This window comes from Suricata suricatta, chromosome 2 (genome assembly GCF_006229205.1).
Source record: "Suricata suricatta isolate VVHF042 chromosome 2, meerkat_22Aug2017_6uvM2_HiC, whole genome shotgun sequence".
NCBI classification, from domain to species: Eukaryota; Metazoa; Chordata; class Mammalia; order Carnivora; family Herpestidae; genus Suricata; species Suricata suricatta.
Genome location: NC_043701.1, coordinates 147,763,273 through 147,778,363, shown reverse-complemented (window position 1 = coordinate 147,778,363; position 15,091 = coordinate 147,763,273).

Below are 15,091 nucleotides of genomic sequence, written 5' to 3'. Positions count from 1 at the left end.
TACGATGGTTGCCAGAAATGGGCTAACTCTGTATTTATTATTGGCATTTACTGGAAGGAAGAGCTGTCAGTGCTTATTTATTTATTTACAGCAGAATAAACTCATAGAATTTTATTTTGTTCAGTATATTATAATCCATTAGTATCCTCATTTATTTTGATGCTCAGATATTCCCAGTCTTGGCCAGGAGCTGCTTTAAGTGAGCTCTTGTGGCCTTTTGACATGTTCCCATCATTTTTGGCCACTTCCTTACCTCCTGGCACAACAAGTGGGTTCAGGCTCATAGTGAACTTTCCCTGCCTGAGCTGGAATAAGCCATTTCTCTGAGGAGTTCTGTTCCTCTCTCTCTTTCTCTCTATTTTTTTTTTTACCTTTTATTCGGAAATAATTTCAAACATACACAGCACTTGGGAGTCTGGCTCCTGTTTTAGTGGGGAACGCTCTTTAGAAACCAAGCATTGAATGTGCTCATTGCTTCTGGAGTATTGTTTGTATTCTGTATTAAGTCTGTCCTCATGAACAGAAAGATAACGGATTTATGATAGTGCTTTAAGGTGTTTATTTAAAGTAAATTTTGGGGTTACCTAGATGAGGCAATCTATAGAAAAGACAGAAGTCGATGGTAAGCTGTGGGTTGGTTGTATCACAGCGTGCGGGTGGGATCTGAGTCAGGGAAATCAGGGAAGCCCCAGACCACAGGGTCGTGGACTTGGCTTTGAGCACCAAGGAGCACTTCAGAATACTCCTCCCTACCCCCGCCCCCTATAAAACACTGAATACTGACAATGCCCAGCTCATGGGAAAGTTGGCTTAGGCTAAGAAAAATAGCTCCTTTATACCAAGTCATAGGCGTCAATGCTCTCAGCAGGCCTGTGAGGCTTATGCCATTCTATTGCTATTGTACATATGGGGAAACTGAGGCACAAAAGACTACTCGGTGAAGCAGGGCTCCTTGGTGCTGGAGTAATTCAAGTCCATAATGGTAACTAAGGATGCTGATCTCTGCTTTCCTAATCTTGGGTGTCAGACTGCATGAAATTTAAAGTCTCTTCTAATGCTAATATTCAAAGATAAATTTTTATTGCTTATTGGGGTTGTCTTTCCATTAAAAACATACCCTGACTTGAGTCTGTTTAAGCAGAAAACCATGACTTGCTCTCTCAGTTTGTCTTAAGGGGAAGTGGTGCCTATAAAGGACTTTTAACTTGTCTCTACATATCTTACAAGTCTCAGATTCTTTAAATACAAAATAGGGATAAATATGGTTCCTATTTCATGAGGCTATTGTGCGGATTGGTTTCAGATAATGGTAATTATTAAAAGAAAAGTACTCTGCTAATAAGAGCCAGAGTCAGAGTTTGGACCCAGGCAGTGTGGCTGAAGGAACATCCTGTTTAACTCCTACCTGTTTGGCCCCTGGCACTTGGAGGCTGTCCCCCAGTGACTACCTGGATCCAGAGAAAAGGCTTGGCCAGGAGCTTTCTGGTCCTGACCACAAAGGACGTGGGCAAGCGCAAGAAGTGAAGCTATGGCGAGATTGACACGGAGTGGGGGCAGGAAAGGGAATGGGAGCCTTTTGCAGGTTGTCTACACCAACAACAGGGGTCCCCGCCGGCTGGGGAGGATGAACCACGCTCAGCCTGAGTGAGCCAGAGCTCTGTTGACAGTGCGCTGGGTGTCACAGGCCCCTCTGCCAGGAAGGGGAGGCATCAGACATGCAGGTGGCTTGGTGGGCTAGGAGGGAGACCTGGCCAGAGGGCGACGCAGAGCCCAGGCATCCGCAGGCAGCCATGTGATGCAGCCTGGCCACAGTCCATAGGCAGCCTGTCCGTTTACAAGGCCCTTCAATATCCCCTCTTTGATCATACGCGCCAGCAGAAAATCTCTGCCAAGAGGTGGTGCTGTCTGCATTTCTGCATTTTACACATCTGACACTGAGACATCAAGAGGCCAGCTGCATGACATAATGTTTAAGAAATGGGCTTGGGGAGCCCCTGGGTGGCTCAGTTGGTTGAGCGTCTGGCTTTGGCTCAGGTCATGATCTCACGGTTTGTGGGTTCGAGCCCCTCGTTGGGCTCTGTGCTGACAGCTAGCTCAGAGCCTGGAGCCTGCTTCAGATTCTGTACCTCCCTCTCTCTCTGACCCTCCCCTGCTCGTGCTGTCTCTCTCTGGCTCTCAAAAATAAATAAAAACCATTAAAAATTTAAAGAAAAAAAGAAATGGGCTTGGAAGGTTCACTGCCTCAGTTCAAATTCTAGCTCTGCCATTTACCTCTTGATGACTTGGTTAATCTATTCACTCGCTTTAACCTTCATTTCCTTTTGCAAAAACTTGGGTCAGCTTGGGATCTTGTAGGGTTGAACGAGTTATTGAATTAAGCCCATCCATACCAAGTCAAATGACTTGAATGAAATCAGCAGGCCTTTGAGATTTATGCATTATTATTACTATTGTACAGGGGAGGGAAACCAAGGCACAAAAAGGCCAGAGCCAGAGTTTGAACCCAGGCAGTGTAGCTACAGGGCCATCCTATTTAACTCCTACACATTTGGACCCTAGCACATGGGTAAAATGCATGGACCATGTCTGACACTTGACCAGTGTTGCTCACGGCCACCCAGCAGGGAAGAAGTGGACCCACACCTGAGTGGCAACAAGAGTGCTTGGTCACAACAACAGGTTTCTGTCCCTGGAGAACAGGCAGAGGGTGGGGGCTGGGGCAGGTGCAGGGAGATGAGGCTCAGGCCAAGGCTAGGTGTGCAGGCTTCCACAGCTCTGCAGCTGCCCGGCAGGAGCCGCCTGCTCACATCACCACTGGCCACCCTGGTGGCTGTGGAGTGGGAGAGGCAGCTCAAAGGGGCCTGTGGCCTGCCAGAAACACCTCCTCTATGTGGAGCTCCAGGATATCAGCTGGTGGAGGCTGGGTCCTCTTGCCCACCCCAGCTACCAGGTCAACTACTGCAAGGGACAGCGTGTCCATCCACTGGACCACAGGATCCATGCTTCTAATCACGCCTCCTTCATGTCCTTCCTCTCCCACTGTAAGGTGAACCCTGGCATCCCCAGCCCTTCCTTTGTCTCCGATAAGCTCAGTGCTGTCGGCTTCCTCCACTGCAATGAGCAGAAGACAGTTTCACTGTGGCAGTATACAGGCATGTTGGTGGACAACTGTGGTTGCCAGGCAGGCAAGGGCGGGTTGCAGTTCTTTCTGGGGTCTCACCCTGGCATAAATGTGATTCCCTTGAGTAGGGGGAACAGGAAGCTGGCATGGGAGGAAACAATCCACCTGGAAGCCAGGAGCACCAGGTCTTGTCTAAGGATGCACTGAACTCCTTGTGTGACAGTGAGGCACAGACTCTCCCTCAGCCTTGGTGTATTCATCTGCAAAGTGAAGCTGAATCTTGACCAACCTCACAGGATAAGACAGGGACTTGGGAATGGTACTGGCTTGGGGAGGAAAGGGTGGCTGGTTCCATTCTGGGAGGGGCTGTTATTGCTTGTGTCATCCTCTCTTGCAGGGTCATTCACTGCTGGGTCCCTGCAGACCGCACAGACTGGGCACAGAGTCAGCCCTTGATAGTACTGAATCAATAATAAATGAACTAGAGGCTTCTGTAGTCATTGTTACCAGGTCATGTCTGGAGGAAGCAGACGTGTCTTCCCTGCCTTCTATCTCCTCCACTGCTTGGGTCCTGAGTCCTAGCCTGGGGTCTTCCCCTCTCCTAGCTGACCAGAGAGTGGATGGTGGGGGCAGTCAGTCTTAGAAGGAGGGTCACCAGTGGTGTTTATGAAGCTTAGGGAAGTAGGTCACTGACACAGCTGAGACCTTGCAAAGCCAAGGGGCCAGGGACACCTGCATCCCTGTGCAGCTGAGACAGAGCAGTAAAGAGAAAGGTGTCTTTGATCCTGACTCTTCTCCTTGACAAACTTAGCTGGATCCCAGGTGAGATCACCAGAGGTCTAATGGAATCAGAACAAGAACTTTGCCGTTCCTATAAGCTATCACTGTCAACCAGGTAGTGGAAAGAGAAGTAAGTCATCCTCTATAGTCCATTGCAGGTACATGGTGTTGCTTAGATAAAATGAAGCAAACAAGAAAGAAAAAACTCCTGACAGAAAGTTCTTTAGTATTTTATTAAGAAGAAACTATTTATTTGAAAATTTAAGAATAGGTGGGAACTAAATGTCCATCTATAGGGAACTAACTGATGAATGAAAGACCTTCCTTCCTTCCTCCCTTCCTTCCTTCCATCTATCATCCACCCATCCATTCATCCACCCATCATCTATCTATCCACCCATCTACCACCCATTCATTCATTCTTCCATCCAAGTTGTGGAGAAAAAATAGAAGATGATGTTCATAGCAAGATGTTCACAGCATCATTGGGTGAGAAAAAAATTGGTTACAAACTGGTTACAAAAATTGGTTACAAACTTGATTATTGAGATCTTGTGTGCTTTTTGTTTTCTTCTTACTTAACTATGTTTCCTGCCTTTTCTACAATGAAGATATTTAAAAAATTTTTTTAATGTTTTTATTTATTTTTGATACAGAGAGAGACTGAGCATGAGAGGGGGAGGGGCAGAGAGAGAAGGAGACACAGAACCGGAAGCAGGCTCCAGGCTCTGAGCTAGCTGTCAGCACAGAGCCTGAGGCGGGGCCCGAACCCACGAATGTGAGATCTGACCTGAGCCGAAGTTGGAGGCTCAACCAACTGAGCCACCCAGGCGCCCCTACAATGAAGATATTAACAAGACAAACAACAACTTTTTTATAGCAAAGCAGATGTGTTTTCTGATTTGGACAGCATGGAACACTGACCAGGAGAGATGTGTGTTTCTGCTGGAGGAAGCAGGGAGGGTCAGGGAAACAGGGACATCTCTAGGCCTTGTCTACAAATGTGTGGTGGGCTCTTGCCTGCACAAATGAGGTTCTGGTGACCTTGAGGCCTTGCACAACTTGGGGTTCCCAGATCAACCTAAGAACCCATTCAAGGATTTTTTTCCTGGTGTTCTGCAGACCTAAAAATGAAGGCTGTCAGCCTACAGCCTTTTGCACACTGAGAATGTGGTTAGAGTCCTGTGTTTGAACCCAGCTCTGCCCCTGGCCAGCTAGCTGTGTGACTTTAAGAGAGTCCCCCAAGTTTTTTGAATGGCAGCTTCCTTATCTGTAAAGAGAGGTAATTGGCACATCTCTCAAAGTGTAAGTGGAGGAGCAGATGCCGAGTAAGGAAGTAAAAAGTAAAGAGACACTGGCGAGGGAGATGAAACAAGGACGAGTTCACAGAAAAGGTGTCAGAGAAGATGGTGTGGGGCAGGCTAGGAGCGTCTAGGAGCGGATTTCATGGGCCCCTCTTCTGCAGGGCAAAGTCTAGCACAGAGCTGGTGTTTGGGACTTGTCTACTACTTAATGAAGACATTGGGGAAATAATGGGATGAAGAGAAGAAAGAGACGGGGCCTACATGTGCCCGGAGTCAGCAGAGGGGCCGTTAAGGCTGGCACACACTTGGCACCCAGTGGATATGAATAGATGGATGAGTGAGCTGAGTCTAGAATTTCTGGTTTCTGGATTTCAGTACTGTTGACATTCAGGGCCCGATAAATGATTCTTTGCTGTGAGTGTGGGCCTCCTCTGCATTGCAGGAAATTTAACACTATCTTTGGCCTCATCCATTAGAGGAGAGTAGCAGCCCCTCACCCCAACAGGTTGTAACAACCAGAAACATCTCCAGATGTTTCCAAATGTCCCCTGGGGATAAAATTTCCCTGGTTGAGAACCACGGGTCTAGAAGGATGAACGGGAGATCTCAGAGGTGAGAGGGAAGCAGGTGCTATGGAAGGAGTGCTCAGTCTTCCTCAGACCCCCTGCGCTTGATCCCTCCCCCCTCTTCAACCACCCCTCTACCCAGGGCAGTCCTACCTCTTGGGTCACCTGGACACAGGGCACAGCTCCTGAGCCACAGAGCTGGGTGTTGCCCACCTGTCCATCGTGATGGATTTGAGGGGCTACTGGAAATGCCTTGCCCTGCCCCAGCTCAGTCTCTTCACAGTTCTGTGGTTTTACCCTCCTGACCCACCCTATGTGAGTCTGGGTCTTGCAGAGTGGCTTGCTGTCAGAGGCCCTGGCCCATGGGCCCCCCAGCTCCCACCCACCAGCATCCCGGAGCCTGCACCCCAGACAGAAGCTTCATTATCCTGCACAGCAAGCCCAGCCGCTGAGGGAGCACAGCAAGGAGTCTACGGGAGCACTAGCTGTCTGCAGAGACAACAGGCACGGAGTCTTCCATAGACCTCCAGAGCCTGCTGTTATTTGATGGCACAGGTGCCCTGACAGTAGGATTCCTCTGGGTATGTCTAGGCACCTCTGGCCTGGTCCAGATTACTGATTGGTTAGACAGCAGCATGCACGATATCCACTGTCTTCAAATAATCCCCTGGCCATAGTTAGGGGCCAGACAAGCCCCCAGTTTGTCTCTGTGCCCTTCCAAGTGTTTGTGTGCCCAGGATCAGCATCTGGCTGCTTCTAGAAGTCCTGCGGGGTGGGGATGGGGTTGCCCTTCCTCCCAGGATCCAGCTGGAGGGCCCAGTGTGGCTCTGTAAAGCACAGTGTCACCTGCAGCCTTGGCTGTTTCCAAGGCTCCCCCACCTTCTCTGCAGCTGATACCCCCTCCCCACGCCTCCAGGGCTCCTCAGGGTCCTTTGTCTGGATGTGTCCTTTCCCCCGAATTCTCTCACTGATGCCCAGAGCTGTTTTTCCCCCAGTCTCTTCTATAGCAGAAACAAAGATTCAAAGGAGGCAGGAGCCTGAATGCAGGAGTAGAACAGAGTGTTTCTACTTCCTAAAGCTGGAAAAGCCGGAGTGGGGAGGGAGTGCAGGAGGGACGCACAGGGTCCTTCTGGGGGCTGGAGAGGAGGGGGGTCGTTCCTCTTAGGCAGCCAGAGAGCCAGCTGAATGAGGAGGGAGGGTGCCTCCTCCCACTGACTCTACACGGGAGGGGGGGAGCAGGGAGGGACCACCTCTGTCCTCACCAAGGCCAAAGCACAGAGCCACTGGGACTGTCCTGTGAGTGGACACACCACCACTGGAGCATGAAACACCAAGAAAAATGTTGTGCAATGTGGAGGCCAAACAGAAGAGTAAAATCTCACAGCATCCAGAGCTCTTACAAAGCATTAATCCTCCAGTAGAACATTTGAAACTTCCAACAGAAAAACAGGCATGGAGTGAGAAGACCCCCCCAAAGCCCCCAAAGAAATATAATACAATATAAGCAATATAAGTATGGCAAACTCTTTAACACCATATAATAATTTAGAGAGTGCGAGAGAAAGAGAGCGAGAAGAAAAGATAGAAAAAGATGGCTTTTATGTGTGGCTTGTCAGATTGCGAAATTATTTTAAGAAGTTTCCTCCTGCCTCGGTGAGCATGGGGGAAGACATCCAGGTACCCGGCCACAGGGATCTTCCACTGTCCCCTGCTCCCTGGGCTCCTCACTGTTCTCCATAAGGGCGGACGTCCTGCTGGGGTGGCAGGCTCAGAGCCAAAGGCGAAGAGGGATGAATAAGTGATGGGTTTCTGGGCACAGGGAGGCAGCCAGGATTACAGTAAATGAAATCTGAACAGCAAGGCCCTCACTCAACAGCAGCTTTGCACCGGCGCCTTCTCTAAATAATCTCCTTTTGTGCACCCTGGCCATAGTTTCATTATGGCCCATTAAACAGCAATAATTAAAACAAAATATATTGGATTTGTTTATCCTGGACTTCATAAGGATATGAGGTTTGCAATGGTGGTGGGGCAGAGCTAGGACTACAGGGTTTATAATTAGCAGGATAATTAAGAAGTTGTCTGCAGTGAGAAGGTGCATTTCTCAGGGGGCATCAAACTCTACTGGCGGTGGAGAGTCCTGGCCATTGGTGGTCAAGGGGACTGGGGGCTGCTGGAAGCTGGTCCAGCCAGGGGGAGAGATGGGGTCTCTACAGTCAGCAAAATGCTGTGTAGCAGGTGCTGTTCTAGACTCTGGATACACCATTAAGCTTGCATGCCATCAGAGAGATGACACTAAACATGTGCCATTAAAACTTGTGAGAAGGTATTGGGGCACCCACGTGGCTCAGTCGGTTAAGTGACCAACTCTTGGTTTGAGCTCAGGTCATGATCTCATGAGCATGAATTGGAGCCTCACACTGGGCTGTGCACTGACAGTGTGGAACCTGCTTGGGATTCTCTCTCTTTCTCTCTTTGTGTCCCTCCCCAGCTCTCTCAAAATAAATAAACATTAAAACATTTTTTAAAAAACTTGTGAGAAGGGGTTGATGGCTAAAAAAGAAATAAAAGTAGGAAAAGGGCAGAGAGTTGGGGAGAGTGGGATTGTGGTGTCCCTGGAAGTCTTCTCATGAAGAGATGACTTTGAGTTAAGGGCGGATGAAGAGCAGGCCAGAGCCCGAAGGCTTCCCAGACAGTGAGAAGGGCAAGGACAGGGTGGGCAGACTGGCCCGGCTGGGTGGGGCTGGGAGGGCTTCCGGAGGGGCTTCTCTGAAGAATCAGGAAGCTGACTCAGCAGTATTTCCTGCTGAGGAACAAGCTACCCACCTTGGCAGCTTGGTGCCTCCTGGTGGCAATTGTTGGCTCTGGCTGAAATTTGTGGGAAGATTCTGGGTTGAGTGGTTTCCTGAGACTTCAGGACAACAGTCTTTTCAGAAGTTGCCCTGCTGCTTGGTGACTCCTTCTCTCTCTCTTGTTGCAGAGATCTGAGTAAACTGGGCTGGAAGAAATAGGGACGCAGAGACCCACTCCACTTCCCTGCTTCCCAAGATGGATTTGTCTAGGATTTCCTTGCCTGCCTTCCTTCTACCTCCCCAGTCTCCTTTTGAGGCACCCGTGGCTAATCTGAATTTAGATTTTCATGGAGTTTATGGTGCTGACCAGTGATCCAGGAAGTAGGGGTGTAAAAAGAGAGTCCCTACTGCTGGCGGCAGCTTCCTCTAAGACCTGCCCTCAGGACCACTACCAGATGAATCTGTCTTGGGGAGAAATCAGCCAGTGGCCTGAGGTCTTGACTCCCTGGGATTTGACCTTGTGAATATCTTTCTCTCCAGCCCTGGGAAAGAAGCTCTAACTGCCTGCCTGTTCCAGGACCTGTCTCCATCACATTCCAGCCCACATCCCAGGGTCCTTTTGCCTAAGGTTTCATGATTGTGACCTCTGCCCCCAACGAGTGTTTTTACCTAAGAACCTGTCTGGGGGATCAGAGGCTCCATTCATACTTCCATCCCCTCGCAAAGGTGTTCTCAATAGCAGTACCTGACATTCCAGACTGCCCCGACCCCCTGCCTGGCTCTGACTTTGGCACCCCCAACTAGATGGGGCTGATGGATATGGCTTTCAGTTGGGGGTTATGTTCATTGATGCTTACCACCCGTGCAGGCTGGTCCCCTTCTAAAGGATGGAGACCTGAAGTGTGTTCAAGGCAGAAGGAAAGCCATAAAGAAAAATCTTTAAGTGGTTATGACCTTTCACAGAAATAAGAAGTGAGAATGGCTCTTTTGAAACTTAAATGTGCTTAGTCTTTGATTAAACAGTTTGTCTACTGAAAATTTGTCTTCAGAAAATAACAACAGGTGTATGGGTATCCCACAATAGTCCCCAAAATAAGATAGTGGTAGTAACTGACAGCATCTCCCATGATCTATCCCCCTATTCTAACGATAGAACCTGTCACATTCACAGGGATATCTAGATAAGAACTGTTTCGAAGTCTGACGGCTGGGTGTGGACACGGTTCTGGCCAACGGGAGGAGAGCAGAGGTAACAAGTGCACCATGTGGACCCTGAGCAGGCTGTGCCTCCGAAGGAAGAAGGTGTCTCCTCCCCTCCTTTTCTACCCTCCCTGCTGACTGCAGTGCTGAGCTGGGGAGGGGTCCTCCTGGGCCATGGGAACAAGGACCACATCCTAAAAATAGTGGAGAAAGCAGATCAAGGGGAGCCTTGCCACTTCATAGAGCACCATACTGAATGTCCAGATAAAAGGGAAGTAAACTGTCTTGTGTAAGCTCCTATTTTGGTTCCCTAGTATAGCACCTGGACGTATATCTAACTATGTAAAGAACCTCTAAGAATATTGTGAAACATTCAGTGATATTGAAAGATATTTACAGTATTACTAAGTGAATGAGAAACTGAAAGGTCAGGTAATGGTACAATCCTATTTTTTTCTTTAAAAAGTGTGCATATGATAAATTTAAGTAAAACATCATAAGCTATTTAATAACATGTTGATAATGGTTATGTTTAGGTTGTGAGATTCTTGATGGTTTTAGTTTGTTGTTTTATGTGCTACTTGAAAAACATTTTAACATTTTATTTATTGGGACTTTCAGTTAGTTAAGCATCGGACCCTTGATATTAGCTTAGGTCGTGATCCACTGTTGTGGGATTGAGTCTCACATCAGGCTCTCTGTGCTAAGCGTGGAGCCTGCTTGGGATTCTCTCTCTCCCTCTCTCTCTGCCCTTTCCCTCTAGCTGGCTCTCTCCCTCTCTCTCTCTCTCTCTCTCTCTCTCAAAATAAATAATAAACATTTACAAAAATTTAATTGATTGATTGATTTTTTTTCTTTAGACAACTTTTTCTAAGAATACAATAAAAGGAAAGTCAGCCATAAGCCCACTACTTAAAAAATCTATCTAGGAAAAAAATATATATATAGTGGTTATAAATTCAGATGCCTTCAGAGGCCAGGCAGAAAGCATTGTGCGAAGGAGCCATGGCCAGTGGTGTTCTGTACAGCTGTTTTCACATTTTAAATAATACAAAAGAAAGCAAATATCAATTCTGGTCAAACAGAAAAATTCTCATGCCCAAGTGGCAACCTCTGCATAAAGTAAGAAATGAGGGTTTCTTTCCCCTAAACCCATTCCCAAGTCCTATCTCCCCCATCTAAACACTATTTACAGCAGAGAGGAAAGGGGGTAGGTATCCCTTGGACAGAACAGAGTTTAGCATAGGCATTGCCACATGGAGGCAAGACTTTGGGTGGGGGCAGGAGGGAGAGGGAGAGAATGGGAATGCCAGAGAAGGCAGGCATGCTGGGGTCTTGACAGAGGAGCAGAAGGAGAAGGCTTGGACCTGCCTCTCATCCCCACCCTCCCCTTTACCTTTATGAAAGGGAGACTACACCTGGTAACAACCACCACCACGTCCACGGAGCATTTTACCCTTTCATAAACGACTTCTTCTGAGATGGGAATCATTTCTCTTTGCAGATGGGGAAATGACTTTTTGAACACTAAATCACTGTTGCTACTTTGCTATTTTGGACATGAAATGCCATATCCATTCTACTACTTCAGGCTGCAGAGGTGGGGACAGAAAGCTCGAGAATGGCTTGTGAGTCAAGTTTGGCAAAACAGCTTAGGAGAGTGCTCTCATTCTGTTGTGCTTTCCTGCAAGATGGGGCAGTGCATTTGCCATGCTCTGCAAACTGTGAGTCATTTATGACCACCTTGGAGGTGACCGCTGTGACTATCGAGAGGTTTAGTAGGAGATACAGGAGAGAAGGGACGATTGATTGGCCCTTGATTCATGCACTTATTTATGCCCTGACTTGTCCGAGAGAGCATTGAAGGACGTAAGACAGCACTGCAGGGAGAGGCATTGATCACCAAACGTCTGTTCATGTCTCTGTCCTGGAGACTTGAGCCCAGAGATCCTGCCTTATTCATTTATGCACTCAAAGGATCGTACTGCATGCCTACTAGGTGCCAGGCATCGGGCTAAGTGCTTAGTATATCATGGTAAGCCCACACTGACCTGCTCTCTACCTTCATGGCATTTATAGTCTACTTGGGGGCGACAATACTAGCAAATATGAAACAAAACAACAACACCCACATCTATTAAAAGGTTTTAAGTACAATGAAAGAAAAGCTATCTCTTTTCTCTTGCCCTTAGTGTAAGGCTGGCACAAACATGGTTCTCAGGGAGCATCTGTTGAGGGAATAAGAGACTGAAGGAGAATAGGAATGTTGGGGCTACAGGATGGACATGTGCAGAGCTGTACTGAGGACCTCCACCTTCCCAGCAAAGGGGAGGCCTTGTCCATCCCTGCTTTAGCTGCCCTCTTGCAGCTTCTGGAACCCATTCCTTATGGCTGGGACTTTCTGGGGCTTCTGGGGGGCTGTGGGGGTGGCCTTGGATAGCTGGGGTCCTCTCTAGGGCTGCAGCCTGTCGCTGGAGACCTGGCTTTGGCAAGCTCCAGTACAATGGTTATGAGACGCTTTCCTGATGTAAACCTCCTAGGTCTTTGGGATCTTGTTTACAGGCGCATTCCCTGAATGTTACCTGGCACAAAACTGGTGCTCCACAGTTATTTATGGAATGAATGAAGAAATGGATGAGTCCACAGATAAATAGAGAAGGCTTCTAATATGTCTCAGTATGTGGCGCTGAGCTTTGCCCCTTGCCTGGCTGGCCTGTGGGGCTCTGTGGGCTAGATGGCAATAAGACTGAGAAGTAGAAACTGCCTGCCCCAGCCTTGCTCAGACATCAATCAATTTCATTCAATAAATATTTATATGCGATTTAAATATGCTCTGAGAGGATGCTGTCAGAGGAGGCTGAGGCCGGCAGGAGGAAAGGGAGGCAGCGAGTGCCTTACCCCTGGGGTGTGCAGGAAAGTCCTGTTATGCATACACATGGCCTGCTGTGCTACGTAAGGTCATAGCAAACCAAGTCCAAACAGAGAACCTGTACGGCACAAGTAGAGCAGTGGAGTGGGCAGGTTGGGAGGCAGTATCCTGGAGGGGTGGGTTCGAATCATGGGCAGAAGCCAACTGGTCGAAGGGAAGAGGGAGGGTCCTACAAATCTAGGTTTGCAAGAGTATCACAGAGAAGTCACAGTTATGAACTACTTACTTTGTGTGTGTGGATGGAAGACCGAGATTAAGGTACTGATAGCTGTATAGACAAGGAAAGGAGCATTTAGGAAGAAGCTAAATTTGACCCAAGTCCACCTGACTGAAAACCCACTCCCCATTCACTGTAGATGTTTCCCTAATTCAAGTCTATTAGAAATTGGAAAGCTTCCATTGTGTTTACTAATCATTCATGTAGCAAACTTAGTTCATTTCTTCAATAGTCATTTCAATTACATTCTGCACATTTATTGAGCACTTAGCATGGCCAATTGATTGTATATTTTGTTTCAAGAGAAACACGTCTGATTAAAGAGAGCGTAGCAGACAGCACTGGGCTTGGGGCTGCGAGGGTTGGGCTCCAGTATCGCTCCTACTATTTGCTGCCGCACCTTCTCTCTCTGCTCCTACTCATAGCATTCTAGAGCTCTGTTATTTCGTCCTCATGGAGAATTGTTTTGCATCAAAGAGCTGACCTTGAAAGTTATTTTTCCTGGGTTTATTGGTGAGGTAATGTAGACGTGGAGACTGAGATCTTTCTTCTATTTTTGGCTGGATCTTATTTGAGATTTCCTTGGATTGGTTTCATTTTCTTGTTAGCAATTCATTATTACATTTTTAATAATAGTCAGCTAGACTTACCAACTAAATGTTTATTAAATGATTTTGCCCCAAGCCGGTGACTCCAGTAGATTCATCAGAGTAGTCCTGGATGTTGGGATCTTAGAAATTGAAACTGTAGGTGGTCCTGTAAGACATATCCCAGACTGATGTATGATCTGTCTCCCAAAATGCTCGCTGCAGCTGGAACTGGGGAGCGGGAGGCTGAGCCTTGTCAAGACTCCTGGACCCCCTCAGGACAGAGGGGAAACTGTCTGAATAAGCTAGTGAATAAAAGGGTGCTTCTCCATCTAAAGCTGCATAAGGATACGTGAGGGTGGGAGCCCCACCCCCAGCTGTGTGTAGCCTCTATTCTGACAGCTGTCCTTCCAGAAAACTCCATAGGACAGTGGAGAGACATCCCTGTGAATCCAATGCCGTTTGGTGTGGTACCAGATAGTGACGGTCTTTTTTCTTCCTGCTATCTCGTCTCCTTTCCCAGCTAGAATCTCTAGGGGCTGGCTCCCAAGACCAAAAACTCAGATCTGTGTCCTCTGCACCTAACACAGAGTAAGTTGCTACGTATGTGTTTGCTGAATTGGACTGAATTCAATTCTGAAGCTTCAGAGGCTATGGACTGTCTCCCCTCCCATCCTAACACTTGCCAAGAAGTCCTTATCAGTCTGAAAGTTATGATAGTCTCATACAGAACATAAGTCTGGGGTTGGGAAGTCAGATGCCTGCAGGAACCAGGGGGGTCACACAAATGCATAAAGTGACCTGGGGGAAATAGTATGGAATAGTGGGGCTTGTGGCCAAGCAGAGTTGACATGCTCAGTCTGAAGGCAATCCATTTGAATTTCTAAAAAAGTTCTGTTGGCCAAATAAAATACCCCTGATCCAGCTTAAAGGCCGTTGGTTTAGGTTTTCTGGGGAAATAGCTGTGTGCTGAGTGAAGCTCAAAAACCTGATAATGGAAGACTGGCAGATATAGGTAGGATGAAGAGACGCAGAGCAGCTCTCCCCGGAGTGGTGCTGCTTTGGCCCAGGGTGGCCTCGTCCTGGAGACAGCCAGAAAAAGCGAGTGCCATCGATTAGCACAGGACAGCACCTCTTCAGGCATGTGCCCCCTAGTGGTGAGGCAATAATAATAATAAGAATGATAGTCTTGGCTGGGGTTGAGTGGTTGCTATGTGCTTGGGAATTGTTTTTAGCACTTCCCCCCTCCCTTTATTTTACAAACTAGACTACTTTTTAGAGGGATTTTCAATGCACAGCAAAATTGAGCAGAAAGAACAGTAAGTTCCCATATATTTCTTGTTCTATACAGGCACAGCCTCCCCATTATCAACACCCCCACCAGAGTTGTACGTTGACACATCATCATCCACCAGAGCCCATAGTTTGTATTAGGGTTCATTCTCGGTGCTGTCCATTCGGCGGGTTTTGGCAAAAGTATAATGGCACATACCCACGTACGGGACAGTGCTGTTTTTAATCCCCTCATCAGCACTTAGGCTTTTTTTATCCTCCTTTCTCAGAGGGAGTTGTGGAGTTCCTGAAAGAATGAGCAG